Source organism: Panthera uncia, chromosome B1, assembly GCF_023721935.1.
Source record: "Panthera uncia isolate 11264 chromosome B1, Puncia_PCG_1.0, whole genome shotgun sequence".
NCBI classification, from domain to species: domain Eukaryota; kingdom Metazoa; phylum Chordata; class Mammalia; order Carnivora; family Felidae; genus Panthera; species Panthera uncia.
The window spans coordinates 37,498,158-37,523,842 of NC_064811.1; the positions used below are offsets into that span (position 1 = coordinate 37,498,158).

General features: G+C 36.0%; 1 long non-coding RNA gene across 1 annotated transcript in view; it reads left to right on the forward strand.

Moving 5' to 3' along the window:
* The first annotated feature begins 895 nt into the window (after positions 1-895).
* The window catches only part of LOC125922723 (uncharacterized), a 37,323-nt gene continuing 12,533 nt past the window's right edge, over positions 896-25,685 (forward strand). Inside the window, exons 1-2 of the long non-coding RNA XR_007457756.1 lie at positions 896-1,019; positions 1,490-1,541. This is a non-coding gene — a long non-coding RNA (uncharacterized LOC125922723). The remainder of the gene's footprint in view (positions 1,020-1,489; positions 1,542-25,685) is intronic.

Here is a 25,685-nt window from a genome sequence, read left to right on the forward strand (position 1 = left end):
AGCAGATGTAATAGACTTGTTTCAGAATCCCAACGTTCTGGGTATGATTCTCTTTATGAATGTTGTCTCATAGTCCATTTAATCATTGCTCACCACTGATACCACCAAAACCAAAGCATCTGCCAGATTCAATGGTTCAAGGGGCAGAGCTGTTTGTATCACAGCTAGGGCCTGTTGCAGAACAAATTCCTGTGCCAGGTTCCACTAACAGCTGTTAGCCCTTTTATAAAAGTGTTAGCACACTTTTATATGAGCCAGAACATTTTCCCTAAATGTGCAATGTACTATCTCCAAAACTCTCGGAAGCCCACCAGGAATTGAGCTTTCTCCTTTGTAATAGGAGACGTGAAAAGTAATACTCTGTCTTCTGATTTGGAGATGTCCCAGCATTCCTCTGAAAATGATGATCTCCTCTATAACTGTATTTTTGGGGAGAAGCAGACAACTTGTCTCTTTAGGTCATAAGTATCCAAATAGAAAGAAATATATTTGAGAGCTGCACTTAAAGAACAAAATCTGAAGGACTGCATCTGCACCGGCCCTGATTTATATGAGTACATTCTAGACTTTTCTCAGATTCTGTAATGAGACAGAACTTTCATGGCCTATGAGAGTGGATATATTAATTTTGCATGTGGGAAAGAGCATGAATCATCTTTGGGGGTCTGAGGGCAGACTGTGCTGGTCAGGTTCTAGTATGGCATCAATGATCCCTATATTCTGGTTTTAATCCTTTCATGTGGTCCCTTAAATAGTCTCTTCTGTGAAGTCACATTATATAGGGCTAACCTGTGTAACCACTAGAATATTGCATAATTGATGGGGTGTGACTTCTGAGGCTAGGTCATAAAAGACAAGATGATTTTCATTTTTCCCTCTTGCCAAAGGCCAGAGAGGAACTGAGGCTTTATTTCAAGAGCCACTTGAGCCTGCCACCTTGGTAGCACATGTTCCAGCCGCAGTAAAACCTTTCAATAACAACGGCTCTGGACAACATCCCGAATACAGCTTTTTGAGAGGTCTTGAATTATGCACTTCAGCCACTCCTGAATTACTGATCCACAGGAACTTGGGAATAATAAATATTCATTGCTCACAGATGCTAATTTGGTTAAACCTCAGCAGTCGATTGACAGAACCACCTAAACCTAGCTTGGAAACAAAATCAGTGGACTTTATACTCAGATGGACCATCTGTAATATTTGGTAGCACATCTAATTTGGAGATCTGGGGTTCAGCAGGACTTACTACACACATCGATCTATATTGATTGAAGACTCTTTCAATAGGTCTAGGAGTTACCTGATCTACTGCCATTATAGATGTTAGTTAAATCAGAACTAGAGCTGGAATTATTTTTTTGGAATGATTTTTTTTCTTTAAAATAGAAAGAGCCAATAAAGTTCTTTTTTTTTATAGAATATGATGTCTGGGAACTAGTCATAAAGCACAAGTTGAATTTCAAAGTTTCCTCTTTTTTTCCCCAAGGCCAAGAGAAAGTGAAAGCCAACTCTCAAAACAAATGGACAGAAAGGATATGGTAAGCTTTAGATTATAAGGCAAAGCTTTTAACCATATTGATAATGAATGTATAGGATATACATATATCCTGTGTGTGTGTGTGTGTGTGTGTGTGTGTGTGTGTGTAACCCTATAAGCAATACCACATATGATACTGAATTATTATGAATTTTTGCCCAAAATTCTCAGAAGGAATGTCATTTGGAGTCATAACTATGTAGCTTAGGGGAATACTGTAGCTTATGTGACTTAGGGGAATACTGTTACAGGCTAGAATGGAGTCATAGAGTCTTACAATTTTTATGTAGACAGATATCTGAAAGCAAAGTCAAAATCTGCAAAATTCTTTTGAAGGTTAAATCTGCCCAAAGCACCTTAGCTTTTTATTTTGCTTTCATTCTGTAAGAATGACACAGACCTTACCAAAAAAGACTTTGGTTTGTTTGCTTGAAAACAAAAGAAGTAATACATCCAAAATTCAATTTAAAGCATCTCAGGTAAGATTGGGATTTTGAAATAAGCATTTTATCACCAGGCCCAGAAAGCAGTGGAGACTCATATGTTGTGTGCTTATATATGAACAACAGAGAGCTAAATTTTCCCTGTCTCTCCCTCATTTTCCGCTGAAGCAACACAACCTCAGAAAAGAGCAGAATTGCCCATCACCCTACACATTGCAAGGTGATGAACCAGCCCACTGATGTGGGTCAAGTCCCCCCATTACTAGCTCACAACTGAGGGCTTAAGAAGACTACAGTTATAAGAGAGGAATGTCTTTGGAGAGGATTATTGGTGAGCTACGCGTATCTCAAACACGAGGAAGTGAACAGAAGCACTTTGCCCTCAAGGCAGTACAAACAGGGGATTTGTACCATGAATTCTAACACATTTCAAGTTTGCACCATGTCTAAGGAAAAAAAAAAAATTATTTGAGAGAGAGAGAGGGAGACACAGAATCCAAAGCAGGCTCCAAGCTGTCAGCACAGAGCCTCAGAGCCCAACGCGGGGCTTGAATTCAGGAACAATAAGCTGAAGTTGGACACCTAATCAACTGAGCCACCCAGGCACCCCAGAAATATAAGGCTAAGAGCCATACGCTTGGTGGAAGAGAGGAGGCGTGGCTCTGCCTGGAGACAACTGTGCTTCCCTATAGGAAGGTGCCCATTTGCTTTGTATACTCTGTGTGTCACATGAGCCATACTGGGGCCTTTTCAAATTAACTACAAACAAGAGTAATTCATGCCGTGCATAAGGTGCAATAAGATGCTAGTGTAGGTTATTACACACATTAGTGTGTGTGTGTCCGTGTGTTTGGTGGGGGGAATGCACAGGCAGGCATGTGTGTTCACTTTTGGGGGTAAGGGGGTAAAGGGCACTTTTTAAATGGCCAGCCAGAGAAGAGGCATTGATCTGTCAAAACTCCCAATTAAAAGAAGGAAGGAAGGAAGAGAGAAAGAGAGAAAGAGAGAGAGAGAGAGAAAGAAAGAAAAAAAAGGAAGAAAGAAAGAAGAAAGGGAGAGAGAAAGGAGGAGCAAGGGAGGGGGAGAAAGGGAGGGAGGAAACAGATTAGCCATATCTAGAAGACATGTGAGCCAGATTGTTTTGTGCTAATTAATTTAGACCTTTCCTTCAATTACGACTTCTCTGCATCCTCAAAATTCCAGTACTGGGGTTGTAAGATGCTGGCCAGGAAGTGGGAAGGAGTACGAGATAGAATAATTGAGATGTCAACCACACCCCTCTTCCCTCTTGGAGGCATCACAATCTAAAGGAACCTCAAACTGGCAGAGGGGTGCAGCTTTAATACTAAATGGCATGGAGTACTGAGATTAAGCTGGGATGGATACTCCCATTTCATTATCTAACAGTGGGGGGAAAATCACAGAATTGCCTTTATAACCAAATGTCAGGGATGAATTAGTGCACTGATTAGGTTTGAAGATATATGAGGCAGAGTGGGAAAAATAAAGTTCTTTTCTGATTCTACCTTCATGAGTACTCATATTACACAGAACAAAAATCTTAGGCACCACCAGACACATAATAGATGCTCCGGAAACATAGCCCTCATTGTTAGTTAACGCTCCAACTGCATATCTTTGTGGATATATAATTTCCACGTGTAAAATCAAGCATAATCTTTCTTTTTTTTTCTTTTCTTTTCTTTTTTTTTTTTTGCCAAGGATGACATGGATATTGGCATGAAAATGACCACAGGAAAATGTCGATGCTTTACACATACTAAACTGAGTCTTTCTTGTTTAAATGTATTTTTGTGCAGATGGAAAATGATTTTTCTTTTGGTTTGTATCTGTTTCGTAAAATGGGTATTAACTTTCTCATGGGACTAAACAAAATGTTATTTAATATAAATAAACATAATATGTTTGTTTATATTAAGTACAACAAAACAGAATATAGTGCACACAAAGTGTATGTAAGTGTTGAGGAGTCTGGCTTCTGGCCAAAATCCTATGTGTGATCTTTTAGGCCTTACCATAGGCAAAGACACAGCATCACGTCCTAGGCATCGTGGGGAAAAGTTACCCTCCACACAGTAAACTCGACACATAGTGCATTCTAGTCTCCGGGGGGAGTTTCAGTCAAGGACTCAAGCCTGCCAACACTAGCTAAGTTCATAAGTATGTTTGCATCTCTAGCCCAGGTTTTCTCCATCTGAAGCATCCTTATCAGGCAGCCTTGGCTAAAGCACTTTTCTCCACTCTGAGTTTGAGCTTGTTTAGGGCTGGCCCTTCCCCTCTCCATCTTCCGGCTCCTCAGGTCCCTGAAGGACCTTTGCAGACATCTTGTTCAATGCTCCGCAGCAGTAGGAAGGTTCAGCCCACCTATGCTGCCTGTCACCTGACCCTCTTCCATTACCATTCTGGGGTGGAGGGGCAGGAATGGAACACTAGGGAGCCTGGGCCTTTCCTTTTGGCCTCTTGCTTATACTGTTACAGTAAATGAATAGAGGCGTGGTTGTTATTTTCAGTTTAGCTCATTATCCTGACCACTTCTATACCTGCTAAGCTCAACAGACACAGCTTTCATTATATTCTCAAAAGGAACTATTTTCACTAAAATGCTAAAGTACCTTGCTTGGTGAGTCTCGACCCATCGAGGAGCTTAGTTTTCGTGACAAGAATAAGAATGGATTTGATTAAGTCTCTTTAAATCACAATGTAATATGTTTTTCAAGATGCTTGTTGAAAGAGTCAAGGAAGCCACAGATATAATGAGCCAGGTTAAGAAGCATAAATAGTAAAGGCTTTGTTTCACATACTAGTGCATATGCACAGAGCTCAGTATTTTACACATTACGTTTTATCTTATTTAAACAATAAAACAGAACTATGAGGTAGGTCTTGTTATTCTCATCTTATTAAAAAACGCAAAAAAAATTACGGAATTTAACAACATTGTGTAGCCAATACGGTGTTTGACTCCAAAGTCATCTTCCTTAACCACACCGTTACTTCCCATAGATGATAGAACTAATACTTCCCTCATTCTTAGACTCTTAAGAAATCTTCCATGTTATAAAACCAAATTCAACCAGGGTATATCATTTGTATTGTAATTTATTTGAGCAGATGGGGCAGAATAAAAACTTACCAGGGGCCAAGTATTCCTTACACATTTTGTTTTCTTAATCGTCACTCACTCAGTTGCCTTCCGTCTCATAAGCATTTTCTACTACACTTGATCATTTAGGCCTATCGTGTTCCCTAGAGAAGTGGGTCACTTTTCTTTTTTATTAAATCTGATGATTTGTTTTCCTGATACTAAATAATATTGTATACCCAACAATATATCAGTTACCTTCAAAATCACATCCTGCTATAGCCACATAGTAATCTTCAAGGTCACCAATAAATTGATGTACACCACGAATTATCACTTTTTGAAAGTGGCATAGTTTCTGGTATGTTCTATCATAGGCCCTCTTCTCAATAAGTTTTAAAGTTGTAAAAATATTAGACACATGACTGTAAATGTAAATCACCAATACCTGTAGAAAGAAGTGATGTCTTGGTTTAATATATAAAGCCTGGGCATTGGAGTCAAGCAATAATGTTAATTGTAACTACAGCCCTGAAGAGCTACATGAGTTTGGAAGGGTATTAACTTCTCCGAGTCACAATCTCTTCACTATGAAAGAAGGATTTCTCTCCTTTTACAATTATTTTGAAAAAAAAAAAGTCTATATAATGTATCAAAAATGCCTGGCTCACCCTTTGGCAGCTAATAATATAAAGGTCAAACCATTTTTGACAGCTAGGCTTGTGTTAAGAGTTTCATACCTTTTATCTGATTTGATTTAAGCCTCACAGAAACATTATGAGCTAGAGACTTGTTTCAGGATGCATATCTTCCCATTTATTCATTTTCTGAAAAAAGGAATATGCACATTCCATTTCTAATGTTTTTATCAAGAGCTGTGCTGTGGACTGAATTGTGTTGCCCCCAAATTCATCATTGAAGCACTGACCCCCAGTGTGACTGTATTTAGAGATGGGGACTTTGGGAGGTAATTATGATGAGATGAGATCATGAGACTAGGTCCTCTTAATGGAATTAGTTGCTTTATAAGAAAAGGTAGAGAGAAAGATTGTTCTCTCTGCCATTCAAGATACAGGGAGAAGGTGGCTGTCAACAGATCATAAAGAGGGCCTTCTGGTGAAGGTGACTTCTTGTTGGTGTCTTGGTCTTGGACTTCTAGATCTTGAGCTTTGCCTCCAGAGCTGTCTGTTGTTTAAGCCACCGAGTCTATGGTATTATGTTGTAGCTGCCCAAGTAGTTTAACACAAGCTAAAAGAAGTATCTTAATTATATTATTTAAAATAATAATTATTATCTGATTGCATAAGCTTATTCTAGCAATTGAATTTCAGTTATTATGTTCTATATGTTTTTCAACACCGACATCAAATAACCATTTCCTTTTTCTCTTATGCATTGCTAATTTCTAATAATGCCATCTAAAATAATCCCCTTATTTTTTCTTCTTTTCTCAAGAGACAAAAGTCTTTGAGAGCAGGGACTATCTCCTTTCAACTTTTAATTCTTGTGTAACCTACAGCATTTACTAACTAGGTAATTGAACTAATATGTGGATGGAAGAAGATTAAGTTTTATTCCATATACTTTATACTACTTGATTTATATTCATTAGGAGAAGTGTATATCACTTATTTTATTCTTAAAAATCTCATAACAAAATATATTATGGTATGAGCTCATTCTTATTCATATGTATATAGAGAGATAGAGAGAATATATATATACATATATATATAGAGCATGTATATATATTCATATAGATTTATATACAGATACATGCAGAAATATAACATGAACATACTTATGCATCAAAGATAGCACCCTAATATGTTTGTGGGTGACTTTATCATAAATATTTATGTATATCTTTATTTTTTCAAAATCTACTGCTTTTAATTCTATTTAAAATGATCATTAATATTCAGATTATTTTTTTGAAAAATGTTAAGAGTCACCATTTTAATGAAGCTGTAAAATAATAATTAGACTCACAGAATTTCATCCCATAAATGCTAATCCAGATTACTTCAGGTCAACTGTCAAATTCAGTGACACTTAACTAATTCAAGGTTGTTTTAATCATATTTTATCGAGTTCAGTAGACATAAAAACTGAATGAAGCACAATGGGGATGTTTAAAATGCTTTGAGTGTTTACCAAATATTAATGTCTCACCATGTTCTACTTTTTAGGAAATTAAAAAAGAGAGAAATGGCTTTTGTATCTAGGCCATGCTTTAGGCTAGAAGAGGCAAAGCATACTGTTATTTGAGAATTACATTTAGAGTACATTTTGAGGTCAATGTCATTAGATATTAATTTAAATTAGTTACTTCTTTAAAAATGTATTCTCTATAGGCATGTAATACTGAAAACATCTCATTTAAAATCTAGGCAATTAATTTAAAATAAAGCATTTTAAAAGAAATTCAATAATTAGCATACGTATTCTGTTTTCACTATATAATACAATTCTTTTCTTTTTTCTTTTCCTGTTTTAAGTTTAAATTTTAGTTAACATACAATCCAATATTAGCTTCAGGAGGTGAATTCAGTGATTCATCACTTACATACAACACTCCGTGCTCATCACAAGTGCCCTCCTTAATACCCATCACCCATCTAGCCCATCCCCCACTCACCTCCTTCCATCAACTCTCAGTTTATTCTCTATCTTTAAGAATCCCTTGTGGTTTGTTTCCTTCTCTTCGCTTCCACCTCCCCAATATGTTCATCTGTTTTGTTTCTTACATTGCACATATGAGTGAAATTATATGGTATTTGTCTTCCTCTGATTACCTTATTTCACTTAGCACAATACATTCTAGTTCCATCTATGTCATTGCAAATGGCAAGGAAAAGCTCTCAGTTTTTCCCCATTAAGGATGACATTAGCTGTGGATATTTCATATATGGCCTTTATGCTTTGAGGTATGTTCAATCTATCCCTATTTTGTTGAAAGTTTTTATCAAGAATTGATGTTGTATTTTGCCAAATGCTTTTTCTGCATCTATTGACAGGATCATATGATTTTTATCCTTTTATTAATATGGTGTATCACATTGATTGATTTGCAAATATTGAACCAGCCCTGTATCCCAGGAATAAATCCCACTGGATCATGGTGAATAATTCTTTTAATATACTGATGAATTCACTTTGCTAATATCTTGTTGAGAAGTTTTGCATCCTGATTCATCAGGCATATTAGCCTGTAATTCTCCTTTTTAGTGGGGTCTTCATGTAGTTTTGGAGTCAAGGTAACGCTGTCTTTGCAGAATGAGTTTGGAAGTTTTCCTTCTATATCTAGTTTTGGAACAGTTTGAGAAGAATAGGTATTAACTCTTCTTTAAACATCTGGTACCATTCCCCTGGGAAGGCATCTGGCCCAAGACTCTTGTTTGTTGGGAGACTATTGATTACAGATTCAATTTCTTTGCTGGTTATGGGTCTGTTCAAATTTTCTATTTCTTCCTGTTTCAGTTTTAATGGTTTGTGAGTTTCTAAGAATTTGTCCATTTCTTCCAAATTGCCCAGTCTGTTGGCATATAACTTTTCATAGTATTCTCTTACAATTGTTTGTATTTCTGTGGTGTTGGTTGTGGTCTCTCCTCTTTCATTTGTGATTTTACCTATTTGGGTCCTCTCTCTTTTCTTTTTAATAGACCTGTCTAGGGGTTTATCAATTTTATTAATTCTTTCAAAGAAGCAGCTCTTAGTTTCGTTGATCTGTTGCACTGCTTTTCTTTTCCTTTCTTCTGCTGGTTTTAGGCTTTATTTGCTTTCCCTTTTCTAATCCCTTTAGGTTTAAGGTTAGTTTATGGATTCGGGAACTTTCTAACTTCTTGAGATAGATCTGAATTGCAATGCTCTTCCCTCTTAGGATTGCCTTTGCTACATCCCAAAGGTTTTGGACTGTCACATTTCATTTTCATTTGAGTCCGTGTATTTTTTTTTTATTTCTTCTTTAATTTCCTGGTTAATCCATCCATTCTTTGGTAGTGTGTTTTTTAACTTCAATGTATTTGAGGGCTTTCCTATTTTTATTTTCTTGTGGTCGGCTTCAAGTTTCATAGCATTGTGATCTGAAAATATGCAAGTAATGATCATGATCTTTTTTTACTTGTTGAGGGCTGATTTGTGACCCAGTATGTGATCCACTCTGGAGAATGTTCCATGTGCATTGGAAAAGACTGTGTATTCGGTTGCTTAGGATGAAATGTTCTGAATATATCTGTTAAGTCCATCTGTCATTCAAAGCCATCGTTTCCCTGTTGATTTTGTGTTTAGGTGATCTGTCCATTGCTGTGAGGGGCGGGGGTTAAAGTCCCTGCTATTACTGTATTATTATCAATGAGTTTCTTTATGTTTGTTATTAAATAATTTATATATTTGGATGCTACAAGTTGGGCATAAATATTTAAAATTGTTAAATCTTGATGGATGGACCCCTTAATTGTGATATAATGCCTTTATTCAGCTCTTGTTACAGTCTTTGTTTTAAAATCTAGTTTGTCTCGAGCTCGCTTTGGCAGCACATATACTAAAATCTAGTTTGCCTGATATAAGTATAGCTACTTTGGCTTTCTTTGGATGCATGATAGATGGTTCTCCATCTTCTCACTTTCAATCTGCAGGTGTCTTTACCTCTAAAATGAGTCTCTTGTAGGCAACATATAGATGGATCTTGTTTTTTTGTTTGTTTTTAATCTATTCTGATACTCTATGTCTTCTGATGAGAACATTTAGCTCATTTACATTCAGAATGATTACTGAAAGATATGAATTTAGTGTTATTGTGTTATCTGTAGACTTGATGTTTCCAGTGATGCTACATGGTCCTTTCTGTCTTTGTTGCTTTTGGTCCTTTAAAAAATTTTGTTTTAATGCTTATTTATTTTTGAGAGAGAGAGAGGGAGAGAGAAAGCAGAGAAGGAGCAGAGAGAAAGGGAGACACAAAATCTAAAGCAGGCTCCAGGTTCTGAGCTGTCAGCACAAAGGCTAACACGGGGCTCGAGCCCATGAACCATGAGATCATGACCTGAGCTGAAGTTAGATGCTCAACAGGCTGAACCACCAGGCACCTAAACTTTTGGTCTTTTTGTCTTTTGTCCACTCAAAGAGGTGCCCTTAAAATTTCATGTAGGGATAGTTTAATGGTCACAAACTCCTGTAGTTGTTTGTTTGTTTTGTTTGTTTGTTTTGCCTGGATAACTCTATCTTTCCTTTTATTTTGAATGACAGTCTTGCTGGATAGAGTGCTCTTGGCTGCATATCTTTTCCATTCAGCACGTTAAATATATCTTGCCATTCCTTTCTGGCCTGCCAAGTTACTGTGGACAGATCTTCTGTGAACCTGATGTGTCTTCTCTTAAAGTTTAAGGACTTTTTTTTCCCTGCTGATGTTGGGATTCTTTCCTTGCCTGTGTATTTTGTGAATTTGACTATGATCTGTTTTGATGATGGCTGGACTTTGTTGAATTTAATGGGAGCTGTCTGTACTTCTTGGATTTCTGATGTCTGTGCCCTTCCCGAGATTAGGGAAGTCTTCAGCTATAATTTGTTCATAAGAAACTTCTGCCCCTTTTTCTCTGTCTTCATCTTCTGTGACTCCTATGATTTGAATGTTATTATGTATTAATAAATCACTGAGTTCTGTAAGTATGCCATTGTGATCCCTGATCTTTGTTTTCCTGTTCTCTTCAGCTTCATCATTTTCCATAATTTTACCCTTTGTATCACTAATTTGCTCCTCTGTCTCATCCATCCTCGTTTTTATGGCCTCCATTTGTGTTTGCAACCCACTTATAGCATTTTTTCATTTTGGCCTGGCTAGATTTTAGTTACCTTGCCCTGCAGAAAGGGATTCTCTGGTGTCTTCTGTGATTTTTCAAGCCCAGCCAGTATCCATAAAATCACTATATTAAATTCTAGTTCAGGCATCTTACTTATAACTGCATTGACTAAATTCCTGGCTGTCATTTCTTCCTGTTCTTTCTTTTGAGGTGAATTACTCTGTCTTGTCATTTTGGAGGAAGAAAAGAACAATAATAATAATAATAATAATAGAATAAAATACAAATTTAAAAATTTTAAAAATCAAATAAAAGAAGATAGATCCTAAGTGTGTTTTGTGTGGTTGTTACAAGAAGTTTGATAGAAAAAAAAAAGAGAGAGAAAAGAGTAAAGAAGAGAGAAAAAAATTAAAAATTTAAAAAATCAAAAAAAATTAAATTTAAATTAAATGAAAAACAAATACTTGGCTCTTTATGTATCCAAGAAACAAAATAAAAGAAAAATAACATCAGCGAAAACAAAAACTAAAGCAACAACAACAAAACGAACAAACAAAAAAACCTAATTGAAACTAGATCCAGTTTCCCCTAGAGCTGAAACTTTGCAGTAGTCTATGGTGAGTAGACTAAGATAGTGGAAGGGACTTGTGCTGGTCTTCTGAGGGAGGGGTCTGCTTCTCTGATTCTTGGGCCAACCTACCCTAGTGGAGATGTGCCTGGAGGGCACAGTGGGATAGGGCTTGGTGTAACAACTCTGTTCTCCACTTGGTGGCACTGTTTAACTTACTGAGGTGTATCAGTGTTGGTGGGCTAATGGTGAAAATGGCATCACCTCACATTCTAGTCTCCAGAGTGGGAAGTTCACACCCTCACAGACATGTGATCGGTCACCCACCCTTTGTCCCCTGTTTCTGTCAGCTCCCCACCCTCCCCCTGTCTGTGTCTGAGCTGTCCATCTGCCAAGTGGTGCCTCTCTCCAGAGTGCCTCTCAGGCACAGCTGTTTCAAAACCCCACACCTCAGAGACCCCTGTGGTTCAGACCCTTAGGGATCTGGGGGAGGTTCTCGCTGTGCTATGGCCAGGGCCAGCTTGTCCCTGGAAACACTGTGTAGCACAGGCTCAGAGTTTGTGGTAAATTGCAACATGCAGCCAGCACCAGGGTTTGCTATCCTCAGGAGGTGTCTTTGTTCTTATATGAGTAAACATGGCAGCTTGATGGTGCCTGCCAGGTCCTTTGCACTCCAAGCAGGGGAACTGCTTCTCCCTGTGCAACCCACAGGATCCTCAGTCTGCACTGCCCACTCCTGGGGGCTTTGCCTGCTTTCTCACCAGAGCACTGCCAGGTGCTGACTCTGAAATTTCTGACTCTGTGCTCCACTATTTATAAAAAACAAAAAAACAAAAAAACAAAACAAAACCAAAAAAAAAAAAAAAACCTGGCTATATTAAAACCCTCTCTTTTTTTCCTTGTCAATGGTTTTGGGGGACAGTTTTCTTGTGCAGTCCCCTGTGTATGTCTTCATTCTGTCTCTCCAGCTGCTTTCAGGGGTAGTGCTTTCTTGCACAAACCTGATTTGTTGCTCTCTCCTTCTGTCTTTCTCCTCTCTGAGAAAATGACTCCCTCTCCTTTTTGGCACCGTGGCTCTTCTCTTCTCCAAGCCACCTCTCTGCACCATGTACCTACCACATTCTCTCCTTCAAATTATACATATTTCTCTGTTAATCCTCAGATCTATTTCCTAGGTGTTCAAAATGGTTTGACGTTGATCTAGGTGTGGGAGAGGGATAAGATAAGCCCAGGGTCCCCTTACTACTATGCCATCTTAACTCTTCCACAAATATTTTTCAAGAATATATAAATAAATAAAAATGTTGAGGCATTTATCACACCCTTTGAGAAGAATTTAAATTATAAATTCAATTTAGAGAAACAATATAGTATTTTGGATAAGAACACAAAATCTAACAAGAATCTAACAACAAATATCAAATTAAGCACTTGTTAACTATGTGGCATCGAACAACTTTCCTTACTCAACTTTTCTTTAGTTTTTTGTTTGTTTTATTAGGCAAGATTTTAATTTTTCTGGAACTCAAGTGTCATCATTTGTGAGAAGGTAATGATATTTACCTATTTACCTCATGGGTTCCTTTAGATATTTAAATGCATTTGAATATGAAAGCAGTTAGAATAGTAGCTGGCACTGGGGAGCCTGGGTGGCTCAGTTGGTTGAGCTTCCGGCTTTGGCTCAGGTCATGATCTCACGGTTTGTGGGTTCGAGCCCCGCATCAGGTTCTGTGCTGACAACTCAAAGCCTAGAGCCTGCTTCAGATTCTTGTTTCTCTCTCTCTCTCTCTCTCTCTCTCTCTCTGACCCTCCCCTGTTCATGCTCTGTCTCTGTCTGTCAAAAATAAATAAATGTAAAAATTTAAAAAAATTTAAAAAAAGAATAGTAGCAGGCATATAATGTGACCTAAATGCATATCTACTTCTTTATGATTATCAACCTATCAGTGTTTCAGTCTAAGGTTAAAAATCTTACCTTTCCTCACTTTTGTGATTGGTTCTAAATTGTGTCTGGTTCTAAATCTTCATGCTAATAATACCAGAAATGTTCTGCCAGAAATGTTTTTTTACAGGGTTTGCTTTGAAGGATTGGTGTCAGTGTATGATTGATTCATGTGCTACTGAACTAAAGCTTTTGATGTACTTGTCAATCTCATTTGAATCTTATCAATTTTTCTGTCTTAAATATGGATAAAAAAATCTGTCTTAAAGAAAAATAATGTAAGTTTACATCTCATTCCGTGATGATTCTCTTCACTGGTCTTCAATGTGGTAAGAAATACTAAAAAGACTTTTCTCATAACATTTCCCAGTCCTCTCTGTCCTTACCCATACTCAATTTATTCAGCTATTCTGCTTTGACAAAACATTCTATAGCATTAAACAATTTGGGATGGCAGGACAGAAGTGCCATAAATGGATCCATAACACACAAACAAATTCAGCCTTGAGACTTACTCTTCTCTGGACATGAATTTCACTCTTCCGTGTGGTTCTTTTGGAAAGTTCTAACCCTTTATACATCCATTGCTGACTCTCTTCCAAAAAAATACTTTTTTTTTCTTTTTTAAGATCCTATGATGTCTCAGCTTCTTTAATAAAGAGTTTTTATTTCTCTAGATTTTTAGTTGCCTCTTTTTAGTCCTGCTCTCAAGGTCCTTGGTCTATAAACCTATTTGAGGACATAAATATTTTATATAATTACAATTACAACTATATTCGTTTTAATAACTGTCCAACCTCACCCAAGTACATATATCAAATTATACATATGTTCTTATTCTCTATTGGCTCTCTGAATGTCAGAATTCTGTAGTAGTTTTACTAGTTTTCTGGAAATTTAGTTGGAAAGATTGACTGAACAAGGACTTTGATTATACTGGCATTGCTTTTGCAATTGCCTTTGCTCATTCTATAGAATAAGAGTTGACTTGACTCATATATAAGCCCAATGCTCATTTGAATGGTGCCAGGATAGCTCAATTTCTACAAAATGTCTTGACTTGGGCATCAGACTGTACTTGGTCATCCCCACTTTCTCAGGAGTCCTCATCCCCAGCCTCCCCCAGTTTGTCTCCACTTAAGATATATCCAGATGCCCAGATGTTGCATGTCTGTTTCCAGGGAGTCTAGAGCAGTATTATATTTGCTTTTCTCTTTGCATTCTTTATCATAAGCCCTGATTCACTTAAGCATTCCTTTATTGTACTGAAGAACCAACACTCAAATAAAATACAAACAAATTGAAACCAAATATTGTTTTGGTTGAGCCTAGGTGGCTCAGTTGGTTGAGCATCTGACTCTTGATTTCAGCTCAGGTCATGATCTCGGAGTTGTGGAATTGAGCCCTGTGTAAGCTTCTGCACTGGGCATGGAACCTGCTTGAGATTCTCTCTCCCTCTCCCTCTCTCTATATCTCTCTCTCACTCTATTCCTCTCTCTCACTCTATTTCTCTCTCTCTCTCTGTCTCTCCCTCTATCCTTGTACCCATCTTGCATGTTCTCTCACTCTAAAATAAAACAAACAAAAAATAATATTGTTCTTCTTAGGGCTTCCTCTCAAATGTTAATTTTCCTCAAGGAATAATGGATAATTATGAATGATTGGAAAAGAGTCAAATAGATGAAAAGTGAGAAAGAAAAGTTTAATGATTAATAGTTCAAAGTATTATTTGCTATACAATCATGTATGTATCTATCATTATGCCTATCCTGTGAACTCCACCAGGTTAGAAAGTGTATATTTGCATATCACAACTAGCACAATGCTGGGCTGGCCATGGGAAGACACAAGGATACCTGCATTTGATGAATAAAGTTAATCTGCTTTTATCTAATTTTATGCTTAAATATATATTCATTCTTCCATTTGAACTTTGGAACATTTTTTTAAACATTTTAAAAATAAGACAGAACTGACCTGTAAAGGTAATCACAGACCTAAAAGCCTTATGATTCAAAGACAAGGAACATCTTCATCAAATTCTATAATAAATTAAGCTCAGTTGAAAAGCTGTTGACTGCTGTCTTCTCCTGCGTTTTCAAGAAGACAAAAGTTTTAATCAGTGGAACCTTTGGCAGCTATTTCTCCCAATGATGGTTTTCATTGTTATGTCTGATTGTCTTGTCCCCTCATGCTTAGCTGACACTAACATGGTCGTTGCATTCACTCAGAGCTCTTACCCCTCCTGGGACTTCCTCTGTCCATAGTTTACTCATCGGTTGTCTTCCTTCTTTCTTTGTTCTATCTTTCCATCTGTCTCTCTGTCTCTCTGTCTCTCTCTTTCTCTGTACACACACACACACACACACACACACCCTATTCATCCTGGTTCTGTACAAACTTCTGTTTAATATAAAAATAAACAAATTATTGTAATGTAGAAAAACAATTACATTTTAGTGATATTATGTATTTTTCTGGTCTCTCACCAAATCTGAAATCATGATCTAGAATGGGAGAGGAACTTTGAACTAATTTAGTGCAATCTCCATCTATACATTGTTACAAAGTATAATAACAAGGGCCAAATGATTCACATGTATTATACATAATCTTCCTAACAACCCAAGATAATATTATCAAATGTTATATATAAGAGAATGAAGCCCAAAGAAGTAACTTCTACAGTACGACCTAGGTAGTAGTTGTTGAGTCAGTATCTAATTTAATACTATTTGAATCTGAAGTCCATTGCCTTTCTATTAGGTTAGATGGCATTTGTTTAATGCACGTCCTAAGTGTTGGACATTTTTGGTGATGCAAAAGGCATTAAGTGGCAACTGTATACATTTTTAACATCTTTGTTAGAAAGGTCTTCCCTGTCTTGACTAGGATCTTGCCAGGTATTTTGCCCTCTATAGCTACATTTTCATGTCAGTGCCTCAAACACTTCAAGCTAGCTATTTGACCCAAAGTACCTCCCTTAAAAAAAAATGTTTTGTCATAAGAAATGATGTCCAGATCCCTTCCCTCCTGATTTGTACTGATGTTTTCTGGCTAGCTCTAGATTGATTTGTGGCTTCTTATTTCTAGGACCAGTGGTAAGAGAGACAGTGTAGCAACTGGGCTTTGTACAGACTGGGAAAAGATGCTCAAAGGTTTTGAGTGCTTGTTTGAGGAAAGTGGAGAACAGTAATTTAGATTATTGCCCTTCAAAAAAAATGTACAAGCATTAACATTGTGTTTAGGCATTAACATTTCATTAAAAAAGAGGAACCTAATGACTAGGGAATGACAAGGGAAATTTAACATGTATGACTACAGTGTCACAATAATTTGAATTAAGATAAATAATAAAGTTATAAAATGTACTTACAATTCTCCATTCAAGTCAAATTTCCACTTTTATTTCTTACATAAAGAGAAAATAAATAGTTTATATGATTTTTCTCTTTGTCTTACAATGAATTTTACTGAAGTAAATATGCATATGATAAATCATACAACTTTTGGTGGAAAGTTTGACAAATGTATACTCTAGTATGACCACCTCATTTCCTCATACCTGTCTGCACTTAATCTTACCCAATCGTCTGCCTTGGTAACTATTAATCTAATTTCTTTCACTATATATTCATTTTGCCAGTTTTAAATATTTATATAAATGGAACCATACAATACTCTGTGGTATCTGTCTCCTTTCTGTCAGCAAACTGTATATGAGATTCATTCATGTTGTTATATTTATGAGTTGAGTATTCCTTCTTATCACTGAGCTGTAGTCCTTTGTGTTAACTTACCACAACTTGTTCATTATTCACCTGTTGATGGAATTTGAGTTGATTACACTTAGAATATTGTGAGTGATGTTACAAATAATTAGGTATAAGACTTTTTGTGGACTACGTTTATAAGTCTGATAGGTACATGTGTGGCAGTAAAATGACTGCTTATGTAGTAACTGCCTAACTTTATAATAAACTTCCAAACTGGTTTTCAAAGTAGGTGTACAAATTTTGCACGCTGATCAGCATTATAAGTGGACCAAATTTCTCCACGTCCTTGCCAACAATTTTTATTTTGGCAGCTCTTGCATGTGTGAAATGAAAATTGCATTGAGCTTTAATTTCATTTTCCTGCTCTATAATGGTTTTGAATATATTTTTAAGCACTTTATTAAGTTATGATTGATATTCAGAAAGCTGTGTATATTTAATGTATACAAATCTGATGAGTTTGGAGATATGTATAAGTCTTTGAAACTATCACCACAGTCTATGCCATAAACATATTTCATCATCTCTGAAAGTTTTCTCTCATCCTCTTTAATCATGTTTATTATTTTTTGTGATAGGATTACAACATAAGATCCACCTTCTCAACAAAGTTTTAAGTATGTAGGCTCTATGCTATACAGTAGATCTCTAGGACTGTCAGCATGGAGTCTGACACAGGGTTTGAAATCATGAGCCATGGTATCATGACTTGAAGCCGAAATCAAGAGTCAAGACACTTAACTGACTGAACCATCCACTTTTTATTAGTGATCTGTAGGAATCCATTATATATTCTAGACACATGTCCTTTGTCTGATATTTTCAATCTGAATATTCTCTCATCTATAGCTGGCTTTTATATTCTTTTATTGGTGTCATTTGAAAAGAGAATTCTTTTTAATTTTTACAAAGTCTAATTCATCATTTTTTTAATGGTGTTTTATGTGGTGAGAATAATTTTCCTGTTCCAATTTTGCAAAGATATTTTTCTTATGTTTTCTTCTGGAAGTATTTCGGATGTCACTTTTATGTTTACGTCTATGACCAATTTAGAGTTAATTTTTGAGTATAGTGTGAAGCTGAGACTGAGGTTATTTTATTATTATTGTAATATTTTTAATGTTTATTTATTTTTGAAAGAGACGGAAATAGAATGCGAGTGGGTTAGGGGCAGAGAGAGAGGGAGACACAGAATCCAAAGCAGGCCCCAGGCTCCCAGCTGTCAGCACAGAGCTGGACACGGGGCTTGAACTCATGAGCTGCGAGATCATGACCTGAGCCGAAGTCAGAAGCTCAACTGACTGAGTCACCCAGGCGCCCCATATTTTATTATTATTATAAAAATTCAATTATTTTATCCATTTGTTGAAGAATATTCTTTTTGAAAAGAGTACCCTTTCTCCTCTGAATTTCCTTAGCATCTTTTTGGAAAATCAATTGGTCATAGACATGTGACTCTATTTGAAGGTGTACTATTCTGTTTTATTGATCTGTATCTCCTTTCACCACTGTATCACTGTCTAAATGTTTGTAGTTTTATAGTCGTGAAATTGGGTTGGGTAAATCCTTCAACTTATTTTTCAAGTTCTTTTTAGCTATTCCAAATCTATTGAAATTTCATCTGAATTTTGCTACCAGCTTATCAGTTTCTCCAAAAATAATCCTGTTATGGTTGTATAGCATCTATAAGCCAATTTGTGGAGAATTTACATCTTAACACTATTGAATTTCCCAATTCATGAATATGGTATAAAAATATTCAATATCTTACCCTTAATATGATGCTATCTGATATTTTAGTAGAAGTTCTTTACAATTTGAGGAAGCTATCTTCCGTTCTAATTTTCTTAGTGATTTTATCATGGATATTGAAGAATTTAGGTTTAATTTTATAATGAGTGTGTTGAATTTTGTTTCGTCCATTAAAATGATCATATGTACTTTTATCTCTTATTTTGTTAAAATGCTGACTTACATTGATTAATTGTCAAATGTTTAACCCTTTTTATTCCTGGGATAAAACTCACTGGGTCATAATATTATCAGTTTTATATATTGCTGTATTTTATTTGATAAAATTTTGTTGAAGATTTTTGCAGCTATATTCTTTTGGTATATTCTTTAGGTCTCTATTTTATTTTCGTAATGTATCAGGCTTTACTATCAGGATTATGTTGACTTCACAGTGAGCTGAAGTGTGTCCCCTCCTCTGTTTTATGAAAGAGTTTGCCTGAAATGTTTCCTAAATTTTATTTTGGCACTCATGAATGAAAATAAGAGATTGTACTTTTTTTCCCCCTTTAAATAAAGATCCTAGTTCTTTAATAGATATACGACTATTTATTTTTTTACGTTTATGTATTTATTTTGAGAGAGAGAGAGAATGTGCCCATGCACTGGGGAGGGACAGAGTGAGAAGGAGCAAGAGAGACTCCCAAGCAAAATCTGGGAGCCAATGCAGGGCTCGAACTCATGACCTGAACCGAAATCACTGAGTCTGATGCTTAACCAACTGAGCCACCCAAGCACCACCCCCAATTCTTTCAAGTGTATTTATTTATTTACTTAAGCAATCTCTACACCCAATGTGGCACTCAAACTGAGGATCTGGAGACCAAGAGTCACATGCTCTTCCAACTGAGCCAGCCAGGCACCCCTACATGACTTTCATTTTTAAATGTGTTCTTGAAGTATGTGTGTTAAATTTGTTTTTTAAACAAATGTGTCCATGTCAACTAAATTGTTGAACATATATTATTAAATCTTTCATCACAATTCCTTAATTTGCATAACATCTATAGTGGTCATTTCTACTCCATCCTTGATATTGGTAGTATAATTTTTTCTCATTTTTCTTTGTTGGAATGCATGAACTTCATTGTTTTGTTTTGTTTTGTTTTTTTCAGAAAAAAAAACTTTGGCTTATGAACTGTTTATAACTTTTCTATTTCCTTAATTTTTGTACCTCTCATTATGATAAGTAGTGTCTGTAAAAACATGTAAATAAATTTTGTTGTTAGTTTTGATCAGGTGTTCTATAGCCTTACTCAGTTTTGTTTACTTATTTTACTACTCTGAAATGAATGTTAAACTCTTTCACTTTGATTGTCAATTTTTCCTTTTTCCCTTTATTTTGTATGTTTTTTTTCAGTATTTTGAAGCTTTTCACAAATTATGTCTTCCTGATGATTGATGCATTTATCATTGTAACATATTGGTTTCAGTTTCTCAAAGTCAACTTTTTTTAAGTTTATTTATTTATTTTGAGAGAGAGAGAGAGAGAGAGAGAGCAAGCACATGCATGATCAGGGGAGGAGCAGAGAGAGGGGGACAGAGAAAATCCCAAGCAGGCTCTCCACTGTCAGCACAGAACCTGATATGGGACTTGATCTCACAAAACGTGAGATAATGTTCTGAGCTGATATCAAGAGTCAACAGCTTAACCAACTGAGCCACCCAGGCACCCCTCTCAAAGTCTACTTCTTATTACTGTCCTATACTTCACATAAACTTCCATGTGTGTTTGTTTATATTTTATATATCTTTTCATATCTTTCACTTCATCCTATTTTTGCTTTTACATTTCATTTTAATTTATTTTATTATATTTTAATTTTTATTTATTTTTGAGACAGAGAGAGAGAGAGAGAGAGAGAACACGGGCAGGGGAAGGGCAGAGAGAAAGAGGGAGACACAGAATCCAAAGCAGGCTCCAGGCTCCAAACTGTCAGCACAGAGCCTGATGTGGGGCTAGAACCCACAAATAGTGAGATCATGACCTGAGCTAAAGTCAGCCACTTAACCAACTGAGCCACCCAGGCACCCCTGCTTTTACATTTTAAAGTACAAATGACAAAGACTTTTTCCTCGACCAAACTTAGGATTCTCTGAGCCCTCTTCTTGATTATGCCTCAGCATCAGTGGCAGACCTGCTCTTGACCTGTCCAACCCAGTTTTAGCAAAGAATCTTGCAAAGTCAGTTTACCAAGAATCCTCCCACCCTTGATATTTGATCAAGTTCATCACCCCCAAGGTTGATGTCTGTGTCTTTGCCTTGTTGTTAACAATAATCCAATTCATCAAGAATCTCTTTACCCTTTATGTCTTCTTAGCAATTTTCCTTCCACTGATCCCTCACTCTGCACATTGGCTATAAATCCCCAGCTGTCCTCACTGTATTCAGACTTTAGCTCAGTTCTATACCAACGTCTCTCTCCCATACTGCAGCAGATCAAATAAAATCTGTTTTACCAGTGCAGTCAAGTGTCTGGTATATATTCATCTGTACCTCTTATATCATAGAAAGTTTATAGTAAGGACTTACTTCTACATCTAGTCTGATACTCTTTGCCCTTTAATTGGAGAATTTAGTCCATTTGCAATATACTTAAAATTACATATTACATTCGGTTTTCCATTTAACTGCTCTACTTTTATTTCTCAGTTGTTACTTTCTTGACATCTTTTTAGTTATTTTTTTTCTTCAATATTCCATAGCAGTTCCTATATTGGCCTTTTTATCTTTATCCTACCTATCCATCCATCCATCCATCCATCCATCCTTATATCGATACTTTTTCTTGATCACTTAGGTATTTCATCATGCATTGTTAACTTATTAGAATCTACTTAGAATTAATAGTGTACCATTTATTCCCACATCGCACTTCACTTAGGAAACTCACATTTCATTTCTCACTTCATATAAAATCTTCACATTTGTAGCACTTGCAAACTATACTTCTATTACCCTCACACTCTTTTTGCTATTATAATCATGCAATTCATTTGAATATATGCTATAAATTTCATTTTTAATGCTGTCATTTTTATTTAAAATTTAATTATCTTTAAAGGAAATTACATGCAGAAAAGCAATTTGATTTAAAAGTAAATTCTATTCATTAATAGATTCTTTTAAATTCTACTCACTAATAGATTCTTTTAAAAAGAAATCCAAAGGTACATTTTTTCTGTACAAACCGGTTACAAAATTCGCAAGTGTTGCTTATGCATTTAATATTCAGTTTTTAACTTTGTAAATCACATCTGAGAGACTTGGCACTTCTTTATCGGGTGTTTAATTTATTTTTATTCCATTTTGGTTAAGAGGAAGTAAAGATTTTCTGGTATTCTTATTCACTTGTTACATTTGTATGAGGTTCTGATTGCCAGTTTCTCAGATAACAAATGACGGGGCAGAATTCTCTAAATCATTAAAGTTTTTAAACCTAAGGCTACAGCTTGAATACATTATTGAATTCTTTAATATCCTTATAGCTAACAGATTGACAGTGGCACATTTGACGTGCTTTGTTTTTTGGATTTTCTTTTTCATTGAATATTTATTTGGCAAGGTACAGTATAATTTTACAGACTTGCATCAAGTTTATGAATAAAGAAACATTTAGAAAAAAAGTTTAATTTAATTTATTGATATATCATTCCTCGTGACTTTCTTTTCTTTCTTAGGTCTGATATTTCATTTTATGTCATTTTTTAAAGAACTTCTTGTCGTGAAGTTTTGCTGGTTACTAATTCTCTCACTTATCTGATAATCTTCATTTAAAAATCACTTTTTTAAAGAATACTTTTATTGGGTGTAGAATTCTGGATGGCTTTTGCTCCTCTTTCCACACTTTAAAGATGTCTTATCATGGTATTCTGGCCTATACAGTTTCTGATGAGAAGTTTGTGCATTGTCTCTTTTTGCTCTGGTTGTTTTCAAGACTTACTCTCTATTTTTGGTTTTAAGCAGTTGAAAGATGTGCCTGTGTGTCATTCTTTTAATCTGTCTTTCTCTGGTGTTAGTTGAGGTTCTTGTGTCATTAAATATTCATATGGGTGAGGAATTCTTACTACTTCTAAGTGGGACATCAGACTTCGTTGTTTCACAACTGTGTTGTTAAGGTCAAAACTTTCCATTTTTGTGTTCTAACACTAATTATCTACAGCATAACACTAGCTACCACAGTGAATATTAACACTTTTAAAAACAATAATTTGAATCATCTAGATTTGAAATTAGTCTTAATCACAAATTGTTTAAGCAAAAGAAAGATGAATAATGTCCAAGACTGAATAGGACTTATTCCTCCCACGTGTTCCCAGAGTCTCTTGTACCTAAAGTGGTCACAGCACTTATGTGGAAATGTATTGTTTCTACTTTTTTTTAAGTCTTTATATCTCTTTGACAAATTTCACAGTAAAAGAGTTACAATGAGAAACTATGACTTTTTCTTTATTGTATTATCAGTAAATATAATCGAAGGAGACATTAGGCATTCAAGGACATGTTGTTGATTGAATTAACAAATGAATGAATAGGATGTCATACTTTTCTAGCTCATAACTGTGTAATCTAGGGCTCTGCCATTACCAATGTGGGAAAATAAACTATAATCAGACATATGACACTTTTCTCAAGAAAGCCCTTTTTATCTTGCCATGCAATCAAGGTACTATATGTCCCCATTTTTCCTGCCAATTATACAGAATATTTTTTCTTGCTTTTCGTGTTTAGCTCTGTGCGTAAGAGATGATATTAGCATCCAACTATTTATTCTTGCTATTGAACTAGAAAACAGATAGCCTTTTGTGACTGTTCTCAGGGTCTATTCTCTGACCCTGGGAAGAAATAAGTAGCACTGTCAACAGGTGGGTAGGAGAGTCTCTGAGCCCCCAAGTTATTAGTACTCTATCTACATCCTTGTTAAAAAATTCGCAAAAGCCTTATTCTCCTATGAAGTGATCGGGGACTGCATCTTCAAGAAATGTATCCTAGCTGCATCCTCAACCATATTGCTCCCTTAAAGCCTCCCTCCATCCCCATTCAATGAAGCAATAAAAACATTCTGGAACAGCCTGTAGCACCAAGTGAGCTATTTTCTTGTCTGCTCCAATTCCCAAAACACTGCTAGAATCCTTTTTCCCCAATCCCAATCATGTTCTGAACCCCTGGGAATGGGATTGGAAAACATTAGTATGAAACATGGTCGATGCCTACAGTTTAGTAATTCAAAATTTTGGCTGAACTTATTTTTTATGAAAGTGTGATAAATTATCATACAATAAGGTAAGGTCAATGAATGACTTTTTCTAAAGGAGTGTGCAGTTAAATATCCATTTTGCTATGATGCATTTTGGGTTCTAATATGTTAAAACTGACATTACGTTTGGAAATACTAGATCCTAAAAATGTGACTAGCTCCTAAAAATAAACTTTTTTGTGTGTTTCCTCAAATTTAGCATAGATTGCATCTTAGAAATAAATATGTAGCAGTATTGTGGGCCAGAAGAATCAAGTCAAATTTGATTTGGGCAAATATCACCTATATTAGCTGTAATCAAATGGTGGAAGCTTCAAAAATTCAGATTAAATATATTCCTAAAACCTCAGTTATGTAACATTGAGGCTTCAAGAACGATATGCTCAAATGACTTTTCTTTGCACACTTTCTTCCAGTGTTTTGAATATAGCTTACTAAGCAAAGCTTTTTCTATTCACTGGAATATCCCAATGTATGTTCTACAGAGTTCATTTTTAAACACCCAAGATAAAATGCAATTTTGGGGAAATAGTTTTAAAGAGTACATTTTTTTTTAATGTTTGTTTATTTTTGAGAGAGATAGAGAGCGTGAGTTGGGGGGAGAGGCAGAGAGAGTCGAAGACAGAATCTGAAGCAGGCTCCAGGCTCTGAGCTGCCAGCACAGAGACCATTGTGGGGCTCAAACCCATGAACCATGAGATCATGGCCTGAGTCAAAGTCAGACGCTCAACCAACTGAGCCACCCAGGCACCCCTAAAAAGTACATTTAAAAAAATTTTTTTAAGTTTATTTATTTTTGACAGAGACAGAGTGCGAGCATGAGCTGGGGAGGGGCAGAGAGAGAGGGAGACACAGAATCCGAAGCAGGCTCCAGGCTCCAAGCTGCCAGCACAGAGCCTGACACAAGGCTTGAAGTCACAAACTGTGAGATTGTGACCTGGGCCAAAGTCGGACGCTTAACCGACTGAGCCACCCAGGTGCCCCTAAAAAGTAAATTTTTAAAAAAAGATTTTTTTTGAGAGAGAGAGAGAAAGATAAAAAGAGAGGGGGGAGAGAGAATCTTAAGCAGGCCCCATGCCCAGTGCAAAGCCTGATGAGGGGCTCCATCTCATGACCAAATAAGATCATGACCTGAACTGAAGTCAGATGCTTAAATGACTGAACTACCCAGGGGCCCTCACTACATGTTCTTTTAGAAAAAGTGTGTTAATTTTTTATCTTGCATTTATTGTTTATATTTAATTCAGAGCTTCCCAGATTTCTGGGAAATCTTTCTGTATGAAACTGTTGTTCAATTATACTTATCTTGCAAGTTTTATATATTGTACTACAGTTTTTATTGATGTTATTAATTTTATCAGAATATTAATTTGAAGCTAATAAAAGATATGATGATTGAAACCACTTCAAATTTATTTAAGTATTTTAACTCTGCAAGGCACATTTACCTGTAATTTTCATTGTCTTTA